Here is a 24,143-nt window from a genome sequence, read left to right on the forward strand (position 1 = left end):
ATCCCAGGACCCTGGGATCATGACCTGAGCCAAAGGCAGATACTTAACCGACTGAGCCATCCAGGTGCCTGGCATAGCTATTTATACGATCACAGGCAAGTCATTAACATGCCAGGTTCAGCTTTGTGTAATTTGTAGAAATTTGTATAATATGGTAAATTAATATCTGAAATATCTCCTAGGCTTAATATTCTGAAAGTCTCTAACTCTTACAGCATAGTGGTTAAAAACATATGTTCTGAACAGCTTCATAACCGGATACATTACCTAACCTTTTTGTAATTAAGTTTGTTGATCTGTAAAAATTAAAATAATAATAGATCTGTCTCACAGGTTATTGTATAAATAAAATTAAGATAACAGAAATAAATGATAAGAATTGTTTAATAAATATGAATGATTTTTGTAGGTAAAAGAATACATATTTTCAAAATTGTTCATGCCCTACCAGATGCTGGGGAGGCAAAATTTTTCTCCGACCCTTTAAGGTTCTTTTGGCTGGTTTAAGAATTAAATTGACATGAGACAGATTAACAGAAGAAAATCAAATTTTATTATGTATGTATTGGGGTTCCATAAAAAAAAAAATATGAGGCCTAGTCAGTCAACTAATTGAGACTCATATGCCTTCCAGAGCTAAAAAGAAGGGGTTAAATGTCTGGGACTTAAGGGAGAAGGCAGACAATTCACAGGAAAAGGAAAAAGAATAAATGTTTGGTAAACAAACGTTTGGTGAGCCATCCAGAAACAATGGGACACAGAAAGAAATTTTCATAGACTTTGTTAATCTCCTCCCTATTACATATAGCTCAGATTATACCATGCTGTTCTATGGTGATAGCTCCCTTCCTGGAGCAGATCCTCTATCTAAATTCTTTTGGGCAGTTAGAGGGAAGGTCAAAGGTTCTTCCTGAGCCTTCTGTGTCTTAAGAATAATCAGCCTGAAATAAGTCACATGTCAGAGACACATTTTAGGGTGGCAAATTATTTCCCCCTACACAGACAATTCAGCTAAGTCTTCCCCTAAGGAATGACCTAATTTGAGGTTGGCTAAGATAGGGTTTACTTAGTGTAGTCATAAATTGTGTGAATCACTCAAGTTCTTATATGTTAATTCTAAATGTTTTTGCTCATGTTTATTTCCCCTCAGAGTCTGATCTCATGTTCTCTTCGAAGTGAATTGGATCTGGTTGAATGTTGCATGCATGATACTATTTTGGCACATTTACATAATTCCTTTATGATTATTTTTTGGTTGAAGTAGTACATGAATCAAAGGGTTCTTTAATAAAGTTACTTTCCTTTTTTTTAGGGGCCAGTCATCTCAGCTTAAGAGATTTACTCATTTTCTCTATTCTTAATAAGATGTAGATGAGCCGTAATCCTCAGCTGGAAACTGATGTAGAACTGGGGGAACAGATGCACACCAAAACTGGAAGAGGTTTCCTTGCACTGTTTGTCACTGCGACTAGAATGGTCAGTGGTCTGTTCCCAGGAAGCAAAAGCATAATAAATAGGAAGCCTGGAGGATGGGAAACCTCGTTAAGTGACAATAAATGAGGATTTTGCTAAAATTTTGACCTTTCTCAGATTTTAAAGGAACTCAGTAAAGATCATTGGGTTGGTATTTAAGCAGAAGTAAGGAGAGGCAAGCATTGTGGTAGGGATAAGAATTCTTATGAGAAGGTATCAGAGTGACACTCCCTTCTTACTCTCTTGGTAGAAAGACCTTATCTAACTATACATTTTACTTTAAAACAAACAACCTTTCTTTTATGAAACCAGAGGAAACATATATATATATATTATTTTCTTTAACACGAAAGGCTTTTCTTTTATGTATTTAGGTGTACCCTCTATTTCTGGCCCCTAAACTTTAGATTAAGCAAGAGAACTATGGTTATATTCTACCATTATTTTTCCTTCCTTTAATACTATGGAAGGAAAAAACATTCCAGTGCAAAAGTCAGAAAGATGTGTATTGGCAAATTAACAACAAGCACACATAATGTGCAATCTACAGATGTTCTATGGCTTAAAAGTTCCTATTTCTCAAGCCAATCTGATTTTCACTTGCTCAGCTCAACAGAATCTCAACCTACTCCCATGGGATCTTTCTGCCTTTACCTTCCAGAAGGGATTAATTAGTACCTGGAATAGCCATGCTGGGGTGTTGGTAATTGCTCAGCCACTTGCTGAGACTACTGTCATTTCCAGAAGAAGAAAGGGTGATCTGCTGCCGATATAACAGGTGAGCGTTGTTTATACACTCCAACATTAACTGAAAGACAAAGGAGAAATAACTTCAGTAAGGTATTTTGCAATTAAGAGTCAACATACGATGTCACTTCTTTACTAGAACCTTGCCATTGCCAAGTATAGTTTGTTCAAGCTGAGGCCTGTCTGTCTCTTTCACAGTGACACCAGCATCTGACACATTCAGGGAGGCGAGGCTATAATTTGAGCCAAGACACTAATTATAAAGAACATAAAAGGATGCTAAATTTGGCTGGAGAACAAAAGCAAATGACTGTTCTTTTAAAAATCAGTTCTAACATTTGATCTTCTTAATCATCTATGGTGATTGTAGTAACACTGGAAAATAACACTGCATAAAGGATTAGTAAACATTGCTAAGAAAGAACTGGCCCAAAGATAATAAAATTATATTTGATTAAGAAACCTGGTTCCCTATTAGGGCCTTCCTCCTCATATATTCAACCTTTTTGTGCTTTTTGCAATAGAAGACAGCTCTGGCTTGCCAAATCATTGCCTGGTTTAATTCATAACAATCATCTTTAATAATATGGATAAAAATTTTTATTTTTATTTTTTGCTTGGTGGGGGGGAAGAGTTCTTTTGCTCTTAGTGAAACCTACATGATTGAATGTATTGTACAGAAGACTGTCACAAGCAGAGAGGGCTTGTTCTTAGCCACATGTTCTCTGCACTGCTCTTTGCTCCCCAATTATGCCTTCCTAGGGACGCTGTCCCCTATTTCCTCATCGCTTCATCCCTTACAACTTCACGAACCCAATTCCACTTGAACCGGTTGTGCACCATCCTCCGAATGAGGACAAACTGATTTAGCTTCAGCATTCCATTTCACTGATACCTTTCCAACCACGACAGTTCACATTGAAGTCTGGGAAACCCTCTTCGGCAATAGAAGCAAAGCGTGTACTGGCTGTGTTGGTTGTCAAAGAAAACCCAAATCCTGTCAAACCGTCTCAATGCCTACAATGTTTATAACGTGGTTACAGGAATTGGTATCAAAGGCACTTTGAGTACATTTTCCCCTAAAAGCTTAGGTAAAGTTTAACTCATATAACCAACATGGAACCCTGATCCTCCAAGGTGGAGTGCGAGACTTGTAAAGAAAAGACTCAGGAGAGACTATCGATTTCGAAGCTTGCCAGATGAATCTAACACATAACACACTCTAAAATGCTCCAGGGAAAGAGAGTCCCCTTTGCTTCCATTCTCTGAACTTTCTTCCCGGATAAATTCAGGCAGTTTTCCAATTCATGAATACTTCCCTCCAGCAAGGGCTGATCATTGTAAATGTGCTGCCGGGATGGCAGACTCTTCTTTGGCAGACACCCCAGAGTAAACAGATAATGTGCCCAGGGAAACCAAGTTCCCAATCCTGGGAAGGTCAATTGAGATGGACTAGAAAGTGTGCAAGAAAGTCATTTTTCAATCCTGCTGATTCTTCTACGGTAAGCAGTGCTGGGAAGCACAGACACCGGCAATACTGCTATTAAGGTAAGTTTCACTCATTTAGCAGCAGTAGTTAACCAAGGAGGCTGACTGCAATGAGCGAACGCCAGTAATGCTGGTAAACAAGTGTTCACACCTGTTAACAGCTGTGTGGGTTTGCTGTAGCAGGTGTGCTATGCAAACTCAACTCAACGCCACATTTATCACTTATTAAGAGTTATCAAACTGCATCATGCAGACGATCCCTCTGGCTATTGTCACAAATAAAGCTGGGTGTCATCTGTCAGGGGCCTCAATTAAGTGGATGTACAAGCACAATGTAAATCAGAGATCATATCAAATAGGCTCCAATTAAAATCTGTACTATAAAAAAATACTCCAAAGCCATAGTCCTGGATGACTGCCACAAACCACTTACTTCTAAAATTTTTAAGAAGCCAATGGAAAACGTTGATGATTTTTTTTGAGGGGGGAGCAATCACAAAGGTAGGGGCATTTACAATCGTGTGAACAATTGTGATGAAGAGATGTAGATTGCGGATTAAATTGCTGCAAAGCCAATCAAAACCAGACCTGCCAATTTGCAGATTATATTATAAATTCTGTGGTAATGATGGGAGAGAGACTGCGTGGCAGAGTTTCTACGTACTACTTAGGCAATTAATTTGATTGTAAATTTCTTCTACTGCTACATCACATACTTAATAAGCTGAATACTCCTACCACAGATAGTGAGCCCCCTGAATGCTGAATCGCAGAATTTATGAGTTGGAACGTACCTTAGGAGTTGTCAAATATGTCCTCCTTCTGATATAGTAAGCTTTTCCACAGAATGCCTTTAAAGTCACTGATGAGCTTCTACTCAAATATTTCTACCAATCAAGAACTCAATACTTTACAACAAATATATTTCATCTCTGAAGATCACATTCCTCAATTAAGCTAAATCATTCTTCCCCATAATTTTACACACTAGCTCTATTTCAAACCATTTGCTCCTACTGCTTCCCACAAGAACGTAGGTTTCATGTGGGCAGAGGCTGTGTCTGTCTCGTGCCTTTTTTAACTACATCACCTAGTACATGGCCTGGCGGTGGGCAGAACCAATACACGTTTATTGAATGAGTGAAACAACAGAAAGTAACCCTCCTTGTAGCATCTCAATAATCCTGAAAATGTTTAACAGTTAAAAATCCTTTAATTCACATCTTATCTTTCAATTTTTACTCCTATATTTTACCATCCTGATTGCTCATCTATGGGCTTAAGTCTCTATATGAGTACGTGTGTGTGTGTGTGTGTGTGTGTGTGTGTCGAGAAAGAGAAAATATGCCTATGCCTTACCATATTACTGCTAGTATTTCTTGGCCATTAACAACTTTAAAATGGTGTAATCACTTTCATCTAGTCAGGAGTGCTTTGTCCTAGTGTATCAAAATCATGGTCTATAACTCCTAGATGAGGACACCATTCACACTGTGACTCTGCAAATCTTGTCTCTCTCAAAGTCATAGATTTAAATAAGAACAATATTAAAAACACTATGTATTCCTTCATTTCTATCGGTTTCTTATGCAGGCTTTTAAATACACCTATAAAATAGTCCCCATCAAAATGAAGACAACAGATTTCCAACTGATACCACAGAAGTCCGTAGGGACCCTCAAAATTTAAATTATAGTGAACTATATGCACTTTGCCTTTTTTTATATATAAAATTGGAGACTTCAGAAAGTTAGAAAATTCAACTTTTCATTTCTCCCCTCTAACTTATGCTGTACTTAATTCTCAGAATCGTTAGCAGCCAGAATTGACATTTTTGTCAATCATGAACGAAGATTATGAAAACTTCCTCGGGTCAGCTCTTTCTAAGAAAAACTAGTTCACATAATGAGTATTTATTTAGTACCTACTGTGTGCAAGAAGCAATTCTAAATACCATCTCTTATAAAGATTATAGTTGGTATGAGAGGAATCAGAGAATAAATACAAAATAATGAGTAAAAAAATATATATATATATTAGGTAATACAAGTGGAAAAATAGACCAGTTTATGTGTTCTGGTCAGTGGGTGGGAGTGACGGTTTGCTGCTCAAAGACTGTAAAAGTGACATCTGAGTAAAGAAGTAAAGGAAAGGGGTCAGAGTTATGTAGATAGTTGGGGGAAGCAGACAGAACAGACTTTTTCAATGCTACTCAAACCTTAGCATGCATATAAACGAAGGCCATAACATGAGGGTCTAACAGATAACCCCAACAGGGCAACGTAATTTGTTGGTATAGTCTGATGATAAGAGATATGAAGGGAAGAGGAGAGGAAAATGATTTTAGTTTAAAAAAATCATAATCTTTTCTACAAAATAGACAAGCATTTCCCCCAACCCTTAATCTCAAGATAATTCTCAGCTTTTGTGATTTTCATTTATGTGGTCATTATTTGAACCTATTTTACTGTACGTTCTCATTTTCATCTGCTATCTCATTTTTGGATGCCATTAGGTGCTAACTGTGTAAGTGCCAAGAAAACCACTTGGGAGCCTGCTTCGCATGAAAATTCCAGAGCCAATTTGCATTCAGAAATGGATGGGAAAGGTTTCAGGAAAGCTACTGAGTTTTCATATGCGTGCTCAAATGAAACCTTGAAGCCATTTATTTGAATTTATTTTTGATGCTACGCACATCATGTAAATTTGTGTTACCTTTTATAGAACATATTTACTTATTTTTCTCAGCCCTATGCTAAACCAGGAAGGCAACTAGATTTCATAGAAATTCTAATTATCCAAATTAAAAAGATCTTAAGTAATTTTAGGGCATGTTATTCATGCAGCCTAAGTGTGTGAGCTTTCCCTCTCCCTCACACACACCCTCTGGTTGATCTGGAAAACATAAACCAACTGTGGTGGAAAGGAAACGCCTAGCAGAGATAGCATCAAATCTTCCACACATTATCTTCTCTTCCTTCTCTTGCCTACGTAACATAATTCAATTCTGCCTTGGCCATTCACCTTTGACAGAAAACTTTAAGGCAGTGATTCTGTGAGGAAAATCTTTGATAAAATAATTCCATCCTCTGGATATCTTGGCCTCGTGTATTTATCATCATTCAGAAAAGTGGCTAAAATGTTACCTTTAGGAAGGGAACTTAAAGAGACTGAATAAATGCTAAATGTCTTTAGTTGGCTTTGCCTAATACTTTAGGTTGAGTATAAAATGGATCGCAGGAAATCTATTTTTTTTTTATTTCTGTGCAAAGCCATTCAACATTTATCCATTATCATAGAAACAACTCAATTAGCAGCTCTTGGGGACCAGAATATAGCCCAACTATCTACACCTTAATAGCATCTATTTATCATTGCAATCTAACTTCCAGGTTGAATTGAATGTAAATGACAGTTGCCCATAGATTTAAAAAGAAAAAAAAAAGTTTAAATTGTACTATTTTAGTTCCATTCCCATAATGCTCTCTTGGTATACATATTAAATGTTTTCCTCTAATTCACACTCTGAGTTCTGTAAATTAATACTGCTATTTTGATTTCAGTTAGACTCTTTAATTTTCAGATAAATCATTTGGATGAAAGGGAATTGTTTGCCAGTTGGAGCCTGTTTGCATTATCAGTGAATTATTCAGCAGTATTCTCCCCCATGGTGCTCAGAATATCAGCCCTGCTTTTCCCCTCCACCCCCTGGTGTTTTTCTCCTTCTCAGTACTGCAGAGCAGAGAAAGCTGAGGCCACGCGGGAGGAGGACTCCATTTTTCTGGGGCACAGTGTCAGGACAGGAGGGCCTGTGTTCAATGCCTTGAGTAGCAGCTCTCTCATGGAGCAGAGGAACAGGAGGAAGAACTCCCACCGCCGAAGGACATGAACACGAAAATGTTCACCATCTCCTGCGGAACTACTACAGGTTGAACACGCTGCTTCTCTTGGTCTCTTCTATTTCATTCTCCAAGAACGTGAGAGGGGATGGAAATCTTTGCTGGAAAGAGGAACTGCAAATAGGGTGGTGCTTATCTGCAGAATGATTGCAGACTGTGTTGGAGATCCATCCTGGCCTGGCACTCATGGAACTGGAGGGAATTACTTGGGTTAGTGGAGGAGGTGAAGAGAAGGAACTCACAGCGCATCCGTCAGGGTATTCGGGATGGCCCCTGGTCCCATCATTCCTGCCACGGCCCACATCAGAGCCCTTACCACTTCAGCTTTGAACTGATGACTTGATCCGAGCCACCGGCCTATTCCCACTTTGCTGTCCAAACCCTCATACTCTGCCAGACTAATCTTCCTGCAAGAGAGCTTTGCATGAGTCCTCCCTCTGTTTTAATGCCTGCAATTACCCCTGCGTTGCTTCCTGCAAGATAAAGCTCATACTCCTTAATCATAACATTTGACACATTCTGATCTTTTCTTTCCCTGCTGTCTTAAGAAAGGCCTTTGTTCAAATCCAGCCTGAGGTTTTTCTTTTTCTAAACAGATATAAATCTCTTGTTCTGATACAGTTGTGGAAAGCCTTCTTGCCTCTTCTCCATGTCAAAAATCAGCCTATGCTCTGCAGGGCCCTTTAGGACATGCCCCCTTGGAAAAGTGTCCTGACCAATCTTACTTCTCACCATGTCTCCTCATATGCCCTGGTATGGTGAATGCAGGCTTCTTCCATGACTGTGCTAGGCTACACTCGCCTGTGCTTTAGGCTGTGCTGTTAGGACCAGTACTCAGCTTTCAGCATCCCTCCTTCCCCATTAGCCTCTTTGTCTCTTGTGGGTCTGGTGAACTTTTACACATCCTCCAAGGCCCAATGCATTTATTTACTTTTTTTGGCTCCAGATTTTCTCAACACAAGCCCCAGGAAGAGTTAGATTCCCCCTCAACTGCATTCCCATTCATCTTTACCTATACATTTTTAATTGCATGCACTCTTTTTTTAGAGTTAGTATTCACATGTTTTCCTCTTGTACTTCTTAGCCCAAGCTGCAACTCATTGAGGATAGAAGATGAGTTATGTTTACTTGTCCTCCAACCTTAGCATAGTAAATGGCTCATATCTGGCGTTCAGTAAGGGTTTATCACTAATAACAGTGTGCTTTAGCTTTCTTCTTCATAGTAAATTCACCCCTTCAAGTAATCATGATCTTTTCATCTATTTCATCAAAACCAATAGTCTCAATAAATATGGCTCTTATCACCAGTGAGTATCTCTCCTTCTTAAGGTCTCTGAGCACTGGGTAGTTGAAGCGTAAAGAGGTTATCCTACCAGGATGAGCTGAAAAATATGCAGAGCTCTCTTAAAGCAATTCGACAGGCAGGAAAGAAAAGTCTTTCTGATTTTTCATAAAGAACAGGCTGGGGTTGCTGCACAGTGACAGACTGTGATACTGACCTCTCAACTATCCTCCCAGGGAATAAAGCCTTTACCGTACCAAGACTGGCATTTAAAAAAATTGATAACAATAGCTGTAACTATGGGAACCCTTCTCTCCCCCGGTTTTGAATTAAAAAAAAAAAAATCAAATCTCAGAGGGATTTGTTTTATCATCCCTAACAAAAGGTGCTGCTCAGAAAAAAAAAAAAGAAATGACAGCTTGTAAATTATGAGCCATGCATCTGATGCAGGCCTGTCAGTCACACAGTCCCTCCATCAAGAAGAAAGACAAGTAATAACAATTCTGGGATCAGGAAGCAAACTCGAGAAATGGAAATTCAGACAGCCATTCCTGTGGTTCTGTTTTGCACTGGTCCTCTCAAAATCTGCTTCATCCCAAACACTGGAAAAAGGTAACAAATATCAGTGACAGGGTTTCCTATTCTCTGCATTTCAGCAGGCGGAAGTGAAGAAATTACAGTATTGTGTAAGAGGCTGCTCTGGAATCATTTGCATTCCAAATGGGAACGGAAAGTTATGGGGAAAAATTATATCCCTTTCAGCATGTTTTCAAGCTAAATTTGGGAGACCGGAAAAATCTGAATAAATTATAAAGCCTACACCAAACACCTTAGTGATTTAAACTGAACCCAATTTCTTTTAATGTTCCCAAATGACTATTTGACATCTTGACTTTTGTGTGTTAACAACATTCAGCACTGTTCTTTTTAATTACTGAATTTCGCTACATTAAAATTAGATCATAAATACTTTTTCAAAAAGAAAAGAAATAGACCAAAAGATTGAGCCCACACAGGAAATCTCAAAATGGGTAATTTACACATAAGAATTATAATCTTTTGAACTATTTTGACTTCAGGATAACTTCTCTCTCCCTCTCTCTCTCCCCCATCCTACATGTACATACACACACACACACACACATACACACATATACATACATATCTATATACACACACACATAAAAACACATATATATCTGAGACTTCATATATATATATATATAGACACACACACATAGATATATGTATATGTATATATATAATCTATTACTGAAAATAGGGACTTGAAAGAATTTACATTCTTAATAGTCCAAAAATATAGACCAAACCTTTACTCCCAATTTCCTGAATGTCTTTTTTTTTAAGATTTTATTTATTTATTTAAGAGAGAGAGAGCACATCTGCAGAAAGGAGAGGGAGAAGTAAACTCCCCGCTGAGCAGGGAGCCCAATGGGACTTGATCCCGGGACTGCGGGATCACAACCCGAGCTGAAGGCAGACGCTTAACTGTCTGAGCCACCCAGGCGCCCCTCGAATATCTTTTGATATATACTATTGTAACAGTCAAAGAAGAAAAAAGAGAAAAAGAAGAAATAAAGAATGAGGAGGAGGAGGAAGAGAAATAATGCGAGCCTAACATGACAGGAGAATCTAGAGTCGTGACAGTGAGCAAGACAAACATATCCTGTGCTGTCATGGAGCAAACAGACTAGCAGGTATTAAACTGTGTTCAAAACGATCTGCTTATTCAGTAAAAGTATGACTCAAGGGCCACTGGCCTTGTTTATCCTATGGTTTCCAGCACCTCCAGGCAACTCCTGCCTGCCCCACCCCCCAATGGATTTGGGCACTCAGTGAGAAAAGCAATTTCCCATAGAAGATTTACAGACTGGGTCATGGATCCTTGTCACCCCTTCTCCGCTTCCCTTCTCCTCTGCTTGCCTCCATGATGCTCAACTGCTCTGTGCCTTAATTTTAGAGCAGGAATTATAGGTGTGAACTGTGAACTCCCATGTGACAAAAAGGACTTGCCAGATGTATTAGTCAGGGATCTACAGAGAAACAGAATCAAGAGGACATACACAGATATATATATATAAGAGGAGACGTGTTATAGGACTGGGCTCACACCATCATGGAGGTCGAGAAGTCCCACAACCTGCTGTTTGCGCACTGGAGAACAGGAAAGCTAGTGGTTGCAGTTCTAGTCTGAGTCAAAGAGCCCAAGAGTCGGAGGTCTGACAGTGTAAATCCTGATCTGAGTCTCAAAGCCCAAGAACCCGGAGTGCCAATGTCTGAAGGCAGAAGATGAATGTTCCCAGCTCAAGCAGAGAGAGTGAATTCGCTCTTCTTTTTGTTACATTTGTTGTTATATTTGGTCCCTTAACAAATTAGATGATACTCCCCCACACTGGGGAAGGCCATCTGCTTTACTGGGTTCACCAATTCAAATGCTCGTCTCTACCTGAAACACCCTATAGACACACCCAGGAATAATGTTTTGCTAGCCACGTGGGCATCCCTTCACTCAGTCAAGTGATGCATAAAACTAACCATCACACCAGAAAACTGTACTAAAACACTTGGCCAACCTTTACCCTAGCTTTTGCCTGCACTAGGCTTGACCCTAAAGGTGTCTGAAGTCCCTTCAGCACTGCGAAAGGTGGCTGAGTCTTTGCAAAACAAACAGTACTGACAAACCATGAAACACAGCTCGTCCTAACTCACAGTGCCTAACCATTTTCCACACGCTCCCCTTCTGTGACTTTCCATTTTCCCCACAGCCTCACAAGCCCCTTTTTGTTCCAGCGTTTTCACTTCCCTCTGGCCCTTTTTTGCTCCCTCTCTGTTCTCCCTTTAAAAACCTCAGTCACCTCTGCCTTAGTTGCCACTGGCTCAGTTTATACTGGAGTCTCTCTCTCCTCCTGCCACAGTCTGAATAAAATCTGTCTCGCTACGTTTAACAATTTTCAGTGCTATTTCTCTTTGCTATTTCAATAGGGCATGTTGACTTCATAGGGAGCAGTGAGTGAGGACAGCTTGTCAAGAAGTGGATGTTATTCCATTCCTAGTGTAAACGGAGAACGGGAGAGAAGATGTTCACCTGAAGAGACAGGCTGCCTGTTATCCTGTGTGCACATTCGCTCTGTGTTCTCAGATCTTCTAATTTTTTCAAGCAAAATCAGAAATCAGAATTTAAGTACGTTTGCCATACTTTTAAAATGATAAATTACCAAACACTATACCTGCTCAATTAGTAAACACTGTACACACACACACACACACACACACACACACACACCAAGTTTCCTCACCTGCTGTGGCAGGTCGTGAATGAGAATGTGTATGTATATGTGTATATCTCTAAGCCCTCTTGGATATAAAGAACCAGAATAAGAAAAGTATTTTCTGTCAGTTAATGTAAATTGCTAAGCTCGCTGTTGCATCAACTGCTTGAGACAATATTGTAAGCAGAATAACACATAGGAGATACCTGTTCTGTGAACTAATGGAGGGATTCTATCTCTGGAGCTATCAATTACCTTTCAGTCCTGCTACACTCATTCGAAAAACAGTTTCCAAGGCATGGATTATTTGTCTGAATAAACAGGAACGTTATGCTCCATGGACGCCATTCTGATGGTGGGTACCACCTCAGTCATAGTGTCACTGTTAATGCTAGGTGGCTACAGATTTTTAGTTTGGTTACATTTGACAAAAACTAGAATGCTCTGTTTCCTTTGTGTTAAACATTTTACATTGTGTTTCATCACCAAATAAAGGATAAAATCACCCTAAGACAGGCATCTACATAAAACTACCAAAGTAAGATTTGTCGTGAATATTTTTATATCCCCTGCTGAGGCTGGTTTCTCCTTCCTGTCGCCCCTCCTCTAAAGAGCTAATACTCCTCTTCCCTTTCTTCTTTCTCTACTTGTTTTCCCTTTTATGTGCTTTGCTGTCTCCTTTCCTCCATTTCCGTGGGGGATTATTAAATAATATAGCAATTTTTATGAAAGATGGCTCTTCCATTTTATATCACACTGTCATGATACATGGGGATTCCAAGTAAGATTTTAAAATGAAACAGAAGATTTGGGGACAAACTATACTCAGTATTGGACATTGTGGTTGCCTACACCATATGCATCCCACATGCCACCACTGGGTAGTTTGAATGAATAAACCCATCTTCCATAAACTCACTGACAAGTGAGTCTCATTTTTTTCAGTCAATCAGAATATTGGTTCTCAAGCATTTGAATCAGAGGGAAAACCTGAAATTAAGTAGAGTAATAAAAGGGAAAAAATCTGTGAAGAAGAAACAAAGCTAAGGATTTGGTGGTGCCCATTTTTTGACCCTAAGAAAAAGCAGACACCCAGAATAAGACAGAGCTAAAGGAACTGTAGAGAAGTATAGCTATAGTCCTGAAGACAGCATAAACCTCAGGAATAAACCCTTATCTGGAGTTTTATCATACTTTTTAATTATGTGGGACAATATGTAGCTTTTTTATTTAAGCCAGTTGGAGTTGAGTTTGCTGAAATTTGCACGTAAAAACATTTAATTGATATACTCTCGATGCTAAGTCATTTGATAAATTTTAAATGTCCTCAGGCCTATAAAGCCTCACTATGGTTTGACTGAATATATCAATTCTGTCACTTACCAGCCAAGTGGCTTTAAGTAAGTTACTTATAATCTCATTGTCTGAGCTTTTTCTTCTGTAAAATGGGTATTATATAATATCCATTTTCCAGAACTGATGGGATTATTTGATAAAATGTAAATGATTAGAAACTATATAAATACTTGGTAAGTGATGGTAGCAATAAGGAAACAATTTGGGCTTGGTTGTCCATAAAAGAAAATAATGGCTAACGGTGGCAATGTTCCTTCAGATATTGGCCAACAGAGAGGATTGCTTGCCAAGTGACTACTAGTAATCCTGTCCCTTAACAAAGGCATCTGGAATTTTATTCATTCAGTAAATATTTACTGTGTATTTACTATGTGTTACCTACAATTCAAGATGTTAGAGATACAGCAATGAACACACTGGGCAACATTTTCTGTTTTCATGATATTTTTCTTCTGATGGAGGTAGTCAAACAATAAAGTGCACATAACATGTATGTAACATGTCAGATGGTGATGAGTACTATGGAGAAAAATCAAGCAGGGAAAAGGAATGGGTAATTTGCAGGAAGAATCAGTTTTATCCTAATCAGGGAGGTGTTCATGGAGAATGGGAAATTTGAGCAAGGTCTGAAGAAGGTGAGTGAGCCCTGCAAATATCTGGAGGAATAACATCCAGACTGAGGGTACACCGTGTAGAAAGGATCTGGGGTGAGACTAGGCCAATTGAGCTCAAGGAACTCAAGAAGGCAGGTGAGCAGGCATGAGTGAAGGAAGGGATGAATAACAGGCCATGTGACCCTAAAGGTAATAATCATCCCAGTCGTGACAGAGAGACAGACATAGTGCTGACGCCATTAAACATATGACTTGACTAACTTCCTTTGTTTGATTCCACTACCTAACATCTTTTTCTTGTTATTAAAATGTTTTAATATTTTTCTACTATTTTGAAAAGTATCAAATAGGACATTGCTACTGACATCACTACTAATCCCCAATCCCACTGGGATATCCTTGACTCATTCTTCACATGGTTGCCACCATATCACTAAGATATTCTTAAACCATTACTGCATAATTTAACAATTTTAGAATATTAACCCTTGACTTATTGCTACATTAGATCAAGTTTAGTGTACTTTTTCTGTTCCCACTTCCTTTCTCCTCAGTTAGATACCTTTCTTTTATTCCTTTCATAATCATATTTTTAAATGAAAGTTTAAAAATACATCTTTATTTCTTCCTCGAATAACTAAAGACAATAGTTCTATGAGCGGCTTTTATCCTTGTCTCCAAGCTCCCCTCTCCTCCCTAACACCTTCCATCTTCAAAATTGTGTCATCTGTGTTTTTTTCTTTTATATTTTCAAAGCTGGTAACATTTACAGGCTCTTGTGTGACTATAATTAATTTTGAAATCAATAAACCTAACTTACTATGTACACTTGATCTTAGCCAAAAGGCCGAAAAGCGATAACTTAACTATGTAAATATTCTTCACTGATGATTACATCTTCTTTCATCTATGAATTTCTTCCATGGCTCCACTTCTCAATTCCTAATTGTCTTGCTTTATTCTTAAGTAGCATATCTTTAGCTCCTTAATTTTTATTCCTTCCACTTTCATTCCTGCCAGTGCTCGTAGCCCTATCCTAAACAGATATTTGAGGCATTCCCTTATTTCCTGTCCTAGGTTGGATCCATTGTTTTCCTAACCCAATCTTTCTCTGTCCCAACTAAACCTTCTTTTGCCTAGAGTGTATAATTAAGTAGCTTCCTTTAAAGATTTACATGAGAAGTAATTACCCTGAGTACTTACGATTCTGAAGATGGCTTTATTGTGTCACACTGGGGTTTACAACTTTGCTTGATGCCATAATCCAAATGGAAAATACGTTTTCCTCAAATTTTAGGTGCTTAAAGCAATGGGGAGCAACTCTCAATTGCTAAATCTGATGCTATGTGGACTCCTGTGCTTTTAGACATATTTCTTTTCTCAAAAACTTGTCTCATCTTGTCATTTGATTCATTAGGTTCTGAAATAGTTCAGTGATATGTTTAAGTATGGAATCTTTACATTCGTTTTGTTGGAAATTCAAAAATCTCTGTCTCCCTGAAGTTAAAGCTCCTTCCGCTCTTTTTTTCCCTAAAGGTTTTATTTATTTATTTGACAGAGAGAGAGAGAGAGAAAGCACAAGTAGGCAGAGCAGCAGGCAGAGGGAGAGAGAGAAGCAGGCTCCCCGCTGAGCAGAGAGCCTGATGCGGGGCTGGATCCTAGGACCCTGGGAGCACAACCTGAGCTGAAGGCAGACACTTAACTGACTGAACCACCCAGACACCCCAAAGGTCCTTCTGCTCTCAAGAATTTATTCCATGATATCTTTCCTTCATATTCTTTGTTATGATTTTTGATGTTATTTTGAAGATTTTATTCATTAATCCATTTTAGAAAGAGAGAGAGCGGGTTGGAGAGGGGCGGAGGGGGAGAAACTTAACCAAACTCTGGGCTGAGCATGGACCCTGACATGGGACTTGATCTGACAACCCTAAGATTATAACCTGAGCCGAAAATAAGAGTCGGACGCTCAACCAACTGAGCCACCCAGATGCCCCTTCATGTTTTTTCAAAAAACGTTATAGTTGGTTATCAGACCCCAGATTTATCTTTTATATCTTGATTTTGGCTCGTATTTTATGTCGCTTAATTTTGTTTTTCTTTCTGAATTTTTTTTTCATAACTTGTCCTTTAAACCTGTTAATTAAAAAAGAATTGTCAACTAAAATTTTTATTTAACTAAAAAGATGTCATGAGGTTGAGAATGCATGCCCTGGCATCAGACTGCGAGGTCTAAATTCTGCTCTGCCACTTACTAGCGACATGACAAGTTATTGAACCTCTCTGTATCTTGGTTTCTTAATTGGTTAACTAAAGATAATACGAGTTTCCACTTCCAAAGAGTTACAACAATAACTGAAAAGTGAATTTATTAAAAGTTCTTGAGACAGTGATATGAGCTTCTCCTCAAAAAATATAATCGATTGTTATTACTATTTAGTTGTTAACCAAATAGTAGGGCTTATTATATAAATCAGACATATTCTAAATATTTTGAATACATTAAGGAAAAAAACATCAAATTTCCTGATTTTAAGAAATTGACATTCGATTTTGGAAAGCTAGGCAAACAAAAAATATAATAAATAAGTAAATTATGGATGTTGGGAGGACATACTACTATTAAACTAGAATGGAACAGAGGCATGAGCAGTTGCAGGTGTGTAGTGTATAGGGACAGGAGCACAATTTTTACATGAGGCAATCAGGGCAGGCCTTACATTCAAAGTACTGTTTAAGTACTGACTTCAAGAAGGTTATAAAATGAAAAGTCAGAAAGCATGATAGGACAAGGGGAACAGATTTGTTTTGTTCCAAGCAAATGTTGTCTTAATGTTCCCCCTTATTTAGCATGTCTCTCAAATATTTCATTTTGTAATGATATGTTACTATTAATGATGGCATTAAAATGCACTGGAATGGGTTGGGTAGATCTCCGCTTTGTGATTCCAGCATTTCCCCTGGCCTCATCTTGGAAAGTATGAGACTCATGAGCAGTGAATGGAGTTCTTAATTTGTCATGAGGTTAAATTTTAACAATGGGGATAATAATTACCCATCTCTCTCTTTCTAAACCTTCCAGATTCAAAGTGACTAACAGTGACCTTTCAAGGCCAGCATGCAGATGGTTTGCTGATGAAAGAAGGGCTCTTGGACAAGGACTTAGGAATTGCTGGCTGGAAGGCATGAGGGAAGGGCTTGATAATGCCCCCTCCCCGCCCCACTTGCTTACTATGTGAGCAAGCTGGGAGACCTATTATTTGAGACACACATGACTAAGAAACTGACCTGACATCAGGACTACAAACCAAGAATATCTACCCTTATATGTTATATTTTACTGGTCAACCAATCAAAATAAAGAGGGAATTTATTTGTTATTTACTCTGTTAACTTTCCATTTGTTATGGAAATAATTTTATAATAGAAAATAAGGGGTACTTTTCAGTAGAACAATTCTGTAAGACTATCATTACAATTAGCAGTTTGTAATAACTATATAAACAGTAACAAAACAGTATTACTATAATAAAAATAGCATTTCTGTAGAACAGTAATTAATAACATATTTCAAAATGTATATAATTTTAATTATCGTAAGAGCATCTTTTTATTCTGGTGTGCAGATTTAAACAGTATATTCCATGGTCTCCTCACCTACAGGTGAATTGGTTGATCTTTATATTAGAAAAAGGGTGAGTGAACTAAGGACAGCCTAATTTTTTTGTGCAGTCTATGAGCTAAGAATTATTTTTACTTTTTTAAATGGTTGGAAAACAAGAACAAAAGAATTCTATTTTGTACCATATGGAAATTACATAGAATTTAAATTTGTGTCCATAAATAAAGTTTTATTGAAACACAGCCCTAATCATTGATTTATGTATTATTCATTTCCTACTACAAAAGCAGAGTTGACCACATCTTCTTTATCCATTCATCTGTGGTCCATATATACAATGGAATATTACTCAGCCATCACAAAGAATGATTACCCAACATTTGCATCAACATGGATGGAACTGGAGGAGATTATGCTAAGTGAAATAAGTCAAGCAGAGAAAGACAATTATCATATGGTTTCACTTATTTGTGGAGCATAAGGATAGCAGGGAGATCATTAGGAGAAGGAAGGGGAAAATAAAGGGGGGGGGACAGAGGGGGAGATGAACCATGAGAGACTATGGACTCCGGGAAACAAACTCAGGGTTTTAGAGGGGAGGGGTGGAGGGATGGGCTAGCCCGGTGATAGGTATTAAGGAGGGCACGTATTGCATGGAGCACTGGGTGTTATATGTAAACAATGAATCATGGAACACTACATCAAAAGCTAATGATATACTATAAGGTGACTAACACACACACACAAAAAAAAAAAAAAAAACAAAAAAACCAGAGTTGAGTAGTTCCAACAGAAATCATGCAGCCTGCAAAGTCCAAAATATTTATTATCTATCTGAGCCTTTACAGAGAAGTTTGCCAGCCCCCACACTAGTTACCTGGCTTCCTCTAAGAATGATCTTTCACTATAAATTAATAAATAACCATATCATCCCCATGATACTGGTTAATTTAATTCCTCCCTATAACATAAACATGGGTGCTAAAATATAAAATTACTGAGATTGCCAATATGAGGGCCAGAACCTGGTTCTTGGTAGATTCCCGAACTTAATGAGTTCCATACAGTAAGGCTTCTTGGGATATTATATGTTAGACATTTTCTGCATCATCTAATGATACCTTTTACAGCATTTTTTAATTTACCATTTTTCAATTACATTATTTACAGAAATATTCCAAGGCACATTATCTATTTGAAAACTCACAGCTCTGAATTTACTTCGGATGATAAGGCTGTTATCTTGCCAAGCTAGTGAACAGGTGTTACATACACTACTGCAAGCTTGCTTAAGTACCATTATTCACGCACTATTTAAAAGAAGAGTAGATCAACAATGTCTGGTACGCATTTCATAGAGAAATGTTTTTAGTTTCAAGAGTAGAGGTTAAAAAACAGAACAAACTTCTTTGTGTGATGGTCTTCAACATTGGGGCCAGTGTGGGTTCAATACCATAAATATTCCATCTGTTTGATTGCGATCCCAGCTAATTTATGCTTAGCTAATTAAAATTAAGTGTGAAGTTGTGCTGTTACTGTATAGAATTGGTACCACTCAAACAACTGATTTAGCTAATTAAGGAAAGCAAGTTTAGTTTAGGAACTAATGCCGAGGCCCAATGCACAGAGAAAAGCTGGACTAAGACTCACTTCAGGCATTCATTCTAACATAAATTTAGCTGTGTTATATTGCATAGTTAATAATAATTGCAGAGGATGAGGACCTGAAGCTAGAATTTTCTAGTACATTCAGCCATAATGTGCAAGAAAAAAGAGATTAAGTTGCCTTCAGTATTTCAGGCAGTTAGGGTTACACTGAATAATCTTCCCACTCTAAATCTGAACGTATGACTTACAGATGTATGCAGCTTTTTTTCCCAATAATTGTAAGCTGCTCTTTATTTAGTGTCTGTTCTATATGCAGTACTTGTAGACATGGGCTCTGACCCACATTGCTTGGATTTGTTTCTAACCCTACCTCTTAATAGCTATGTAGACGAGAGGCAAATTACTTAATCTCTCGGTAATTTCATTTCTTGTACACATTAATAGTTTGTGAGGACTAAATAAGAAAGGGTGGGTAAAAAACCCAGAAAATCTGTAGCATGATCATTATCATTGCTTTACTTTTAATCTATACAACAACCCTTCAGGGTAAGAATATCATCCATTTGAGGGAGGTACCTCAGGATGAGCGAAGTGGGGGGAGCTGTGGTAATGTGGTTGGTAAGAGACACATTAAAGATTCAAAGACAAGATTGTCTGATGATAAAACTCCCTTTCGTTCTTCCTATTTCAGCTCATTGACTCTTTTATACATTCATCCATTTATGTAAGTAATGTCTGCGGCCCACACATCAAAGATTTACAGTACCTAGCCAGTTTTCCAACAACTCTCAACGTTGGATTCATTCATATCCTGATTTTAATAGTTTACCTGATACATTATAAATGTTATCAGGGAGTTTTTGGAGTTTAACCCCCCCCCTTTTTTTTTTAATTTGCAAAGGAATGAGGCATGGAATTGTACATAGAGTTATTTTTGGTGAGAGTAGCTTTTAACACCACTCAAATTACATGTACTGCAAGCCAAAAAAAAAAAAAAAACATCCATATATCTCTCTGTTCAAGAAAGGAACAAAAAGAACATTAGGATAAGTTCTTAAGAACATCTTAACTGAGGGCTTACTTGGAATTCAAGAAGCAAGTAAAAAGCATTTGAATGCGTTTTAAGAGATAATTGCTACCAAATAATTTATGGGTGTAGAGCAATACCCAAGGAGAAAATACCACTAGTTATAACCTAGTAAATTAAAACCAAACAGTCTACATGCCCGGTATCGTGTTTAAGATTAATTGGATCATAGCAGAAAGTGCACATTATGAAGATCAAATACTAGGGGAAAAGTCATAAAGTTTGAAAACATATCAGGGTATCTTTATCTCTGTGGATGCCTTTTATTTATTGTCAGTGTAAACAGATGTTCACGACATTGTAAGATCCGGAGAGAACTAGAGAGAGAGAGAGAGAGAGAGAGTTTCCCTGAAGATAAAGGAGAAAAACAAGTAACAGAAAATCTTATAACTTAGATTCACAAAGAGCACACTTTTCTAAAACTAAAATTTGTTTATTTTCTTTGCATTAAGACTAAAAATCTATTCCAAACTTGAAGGACAAAGGCATGGGATGGGGGGGGGGCGGGGAAGATGAACAGGGAAGGGCAGTGGTTTGGATTATTGCATCTATTTATTAGCTAACAATGTTACATTTAGTTCTCTAAGGAGTATAATTTTCTTTGAATCATGCTATTTAGAATAAAACAACATTGCCTTAATGAGGTTTTGCTATAAAATAATGATTCAAAGAATGAATGAAAAAGTACTACTTAACTCTTGTTTAGGACTCTTGAATATTTTCTCCTTTATTTTTCCAGTGAATACTGTATCCTACTGCTTGGAGCTCCCATTACTTAAATCACACTGAATTACTGAGAAGTCTGTCTTATTCCAGATAATAAGCTCTGTCAGAGTAAGAACCATACACACATCTTAGGATGTCCTTAATATTCAATATATATTTGAGGAATACAAACTCTAAGGATGTGTAAGAAATGTCCACAGTCCACTTTATAGGGTTGTTCAACCATGGTGCTATGGGCATTTTCAACTGGGTAATTTTCTGAACTGAGGGCTATCCTGTGTTTCATAGGATATTTAGCAGTAACCCAAAGCTCTACCTACTCGATGCCAGTATCACCGTCTTCCAGTCACAAATTAAAAAATGTCTCTAGATATTGCTAAGTGTCCTGGGGGGTGATGAGGAGCAGTGAAGCAAGGGGCGGGTAAAATCATCCCCAGTTGAGAGCTTCTGACTGAAAGAATTAACATTGTAGTATATATGTATTTAACATGTTAAATATATATATATATATACACACACACACACACACACATATGTATACACACACACACACACACACACACTAGAGTGAGTTGTGTGTTCCACTATTTCTATTGCTGCCATGTATTTCCTCCATCTCTCTCTCTCCCTCCCCCCTCTCTCTATAGATATATACCAGATAGATACCAGATCTCTCTCTCCCTTGCGCACACACACACCCCCCTCACTGAAATCCATCCTACCTGGGTAGAATATGAATTCAATATGCCTGGCAGTTTGAGTTAGATAACTTTCTTTTTCCTCATCCTGGAAGCATCCATTGATATACAAAAATTATATAGACAAGCAGAACCTCTGGAAAGAACTCGTACTTTATATATACACTTAGTATTAGTACAAGCCTGTTTGATAAACTTATGTGGATGGAGTTGGGTGACAGAAGAAATCACAATCAGGTAGGGAGGAGGAAGCAATCCACAAATTAGACTAAACAGTAGCCCCGATGCTCTGAGGAAACTACTTGAACCCACCCGTGACTCAGAGACCCTGGAGACTTTTATGTATCTCTAAGGAGCGGGAAGTGTATAAGCACTAAAAGACCTTTAATTCCTGGGAACCCAAGGTATTTCTTGGATGGAATTCCATCCAAGACCTCAATACAGAGAAAGGAAAGCTATTTGCCAACAAAAAACAGTTAAGACCTTGTTTGGGAGGATCAGGAAGCACCATCTGGTGGCTGTGGGTACTCTGACTCGCTCACAAGGGGCAAAGAGGAAGGAAAAGGCCTGATGGTGCAGTGAAGTGACAGTGGTGAACGAAAAGTGGAAAAAGTCATCAAGGGTCTGGGATCAAGGAAGAGGGAGAGGAGGCCATGAGTGTGAAGGCAGAAGGCACAACAGGAAGCTGAGATAGTACAGACAGTCCACAGGGGCTGAAATGGATCGGAAATCTCACAAAAGATTTCAGTATTGGGATCTGCATCCTGAAGGAGAACAATGATGCAGGCGCAGGTAAAGGCCCCAGGTGTTAAAGAGCACATCTTTGATACCCTCCCCCAAAGTTTTTCCAGGGGCACTACAAGGAGAAAGAAAATTTGAATAGAAGGTCAAAGGAGATTAATTCACACAACTGAGGTTACCAAAGATCAGAATTTGCTCACATTCCACTTATAATTAATCCCAATGATGCAAAGTTTGTTAAATATTGGGTAATATGTCAATGTACTTAATGGTAGCAATAAATTAAAAGAGAAAATTATGTCATTTCAATAACTACAGAGACTTATTCTATGATTTAACACTCATTTATGATTAAAACAACAAAATTCTTATAAATAATTTATTGAAGGTAAATGACTTACTCCAATAAAAGATATCTAACAAAACCCTATAGCAAATATCCTACTTAGAGATGGAATTTTAGAAGCGTTACCTTAAGAGTAATCCACAAAACAAGGACTCACTCTTCAAACCTTAGTGTTATTCAAAATTTTACTGAAGTTCAAAATACGTGATAAGAAAAGAAAGACCAGTGAGAATAATAAATGCAAGACTTGGAAAGGAAAAAAATCCATTGATTTTTTGATATTTTCCAGTTTTTTTTTTAGATTAATATAGGATGGGCACTGAAACTTTTCAAAGGTATGAAAAGTCTGGGTTCTTTTAATGTGGTTCAGCCAAATAAGAGTTTACTGAGCTTTTCTTTATGTAAATATGCCAAGCTCTAAACTAGATGCTGAATGGATAAAGTAAAAAAATGTAAACAAGTACTGCGCTCTAAGATTCCATAGGGTGTGGGGGTTAAGGGTTTCAGGGATTAAGATCCAGAGTCAGAAGGAGTTCCCAATCTCAGTTTTGTCACCTTAATAACTGTGATCATGGATCAAGTTAAATAATTTCTTCAAGTCTTAGTTTCCTCAGGTTAAAATGGGGATGAGGGTGAACATTGATCATTTAAATTACCAGCATTAATTCAAATCTCCGACCCCTGCTGTATTTATATGATTTTCTTTTGTTATTATTATACTATTTCCATTACAAATTTTAGAGCCAGTGTACAATTTCATTTTCATTTCATTAGGGAAATGTAAGTTAAAATGGCAATGAAATACCACTACACATCTATTAGAAATCCAAAATCCAGAACGCTGACAACACCAATTATGGTAAGGATACAAGTAACCAGAATGCTCATACGTTGTTGGGGGATGGGGGAGCAGGGTGGATGCAAAATGGTAAAGCCAATTTGGAAGACAGTTTGATAGTTTCTTTTAGAACTAAACATACTCTTACCATACACTCCAGCAATCACGCTCCTTGGCATTTATCCAAAGGAGTGAAAACTTATGTCCACACAAAACCTCCACATGAATATTTATAGCAGGCTTTTTCATAACTCTCAAAACCTGGAAACAACCATTTCCTTCAGTTGGTGAAATTCTGGTACATCCAGAAAATGAAATAGTATTCAGT

General features: G+C 37.9%; 1 long non-coding RNA gene across 1 annotated transcript in view; it reads right to left on the minus strand.

Annotated features, from left to right (window-relative positions):
* LOC123002157 (uncharacterized) overlaps nt 1-24,143 on the minus strand; it is a 289,432-nt gene that overhangs the window by 54,103 nt on the left and 211,186 nt on the right. Inside the window, exon 6 of the long non-coding RNA XR_006411740.3 lies at nt 2,152-2,281. This is a non-coding gene — a long non-coding RNA (uncharacterized LOC123002157). The remainder of the gene's footprint in view (nt 1-2,151; nt 2,282-24,143) is intronic.

This window comes from Ursus arctos, unplaced genomic scaffold, assembly GCF_023065955.2.
Source record: "Ursus arctos isolate Adak ecotype North America unplaced genomic scaffold, UrsArc2.0 scaffold_25, whole genome shotgun sequence".
In the NCBI taxonomy this organism is placed as follows: Eukaryota; Metazoa; Chordata; class Mammalia; order Carnivora; family Ursidae; genus Ursus; species Ursus arctos.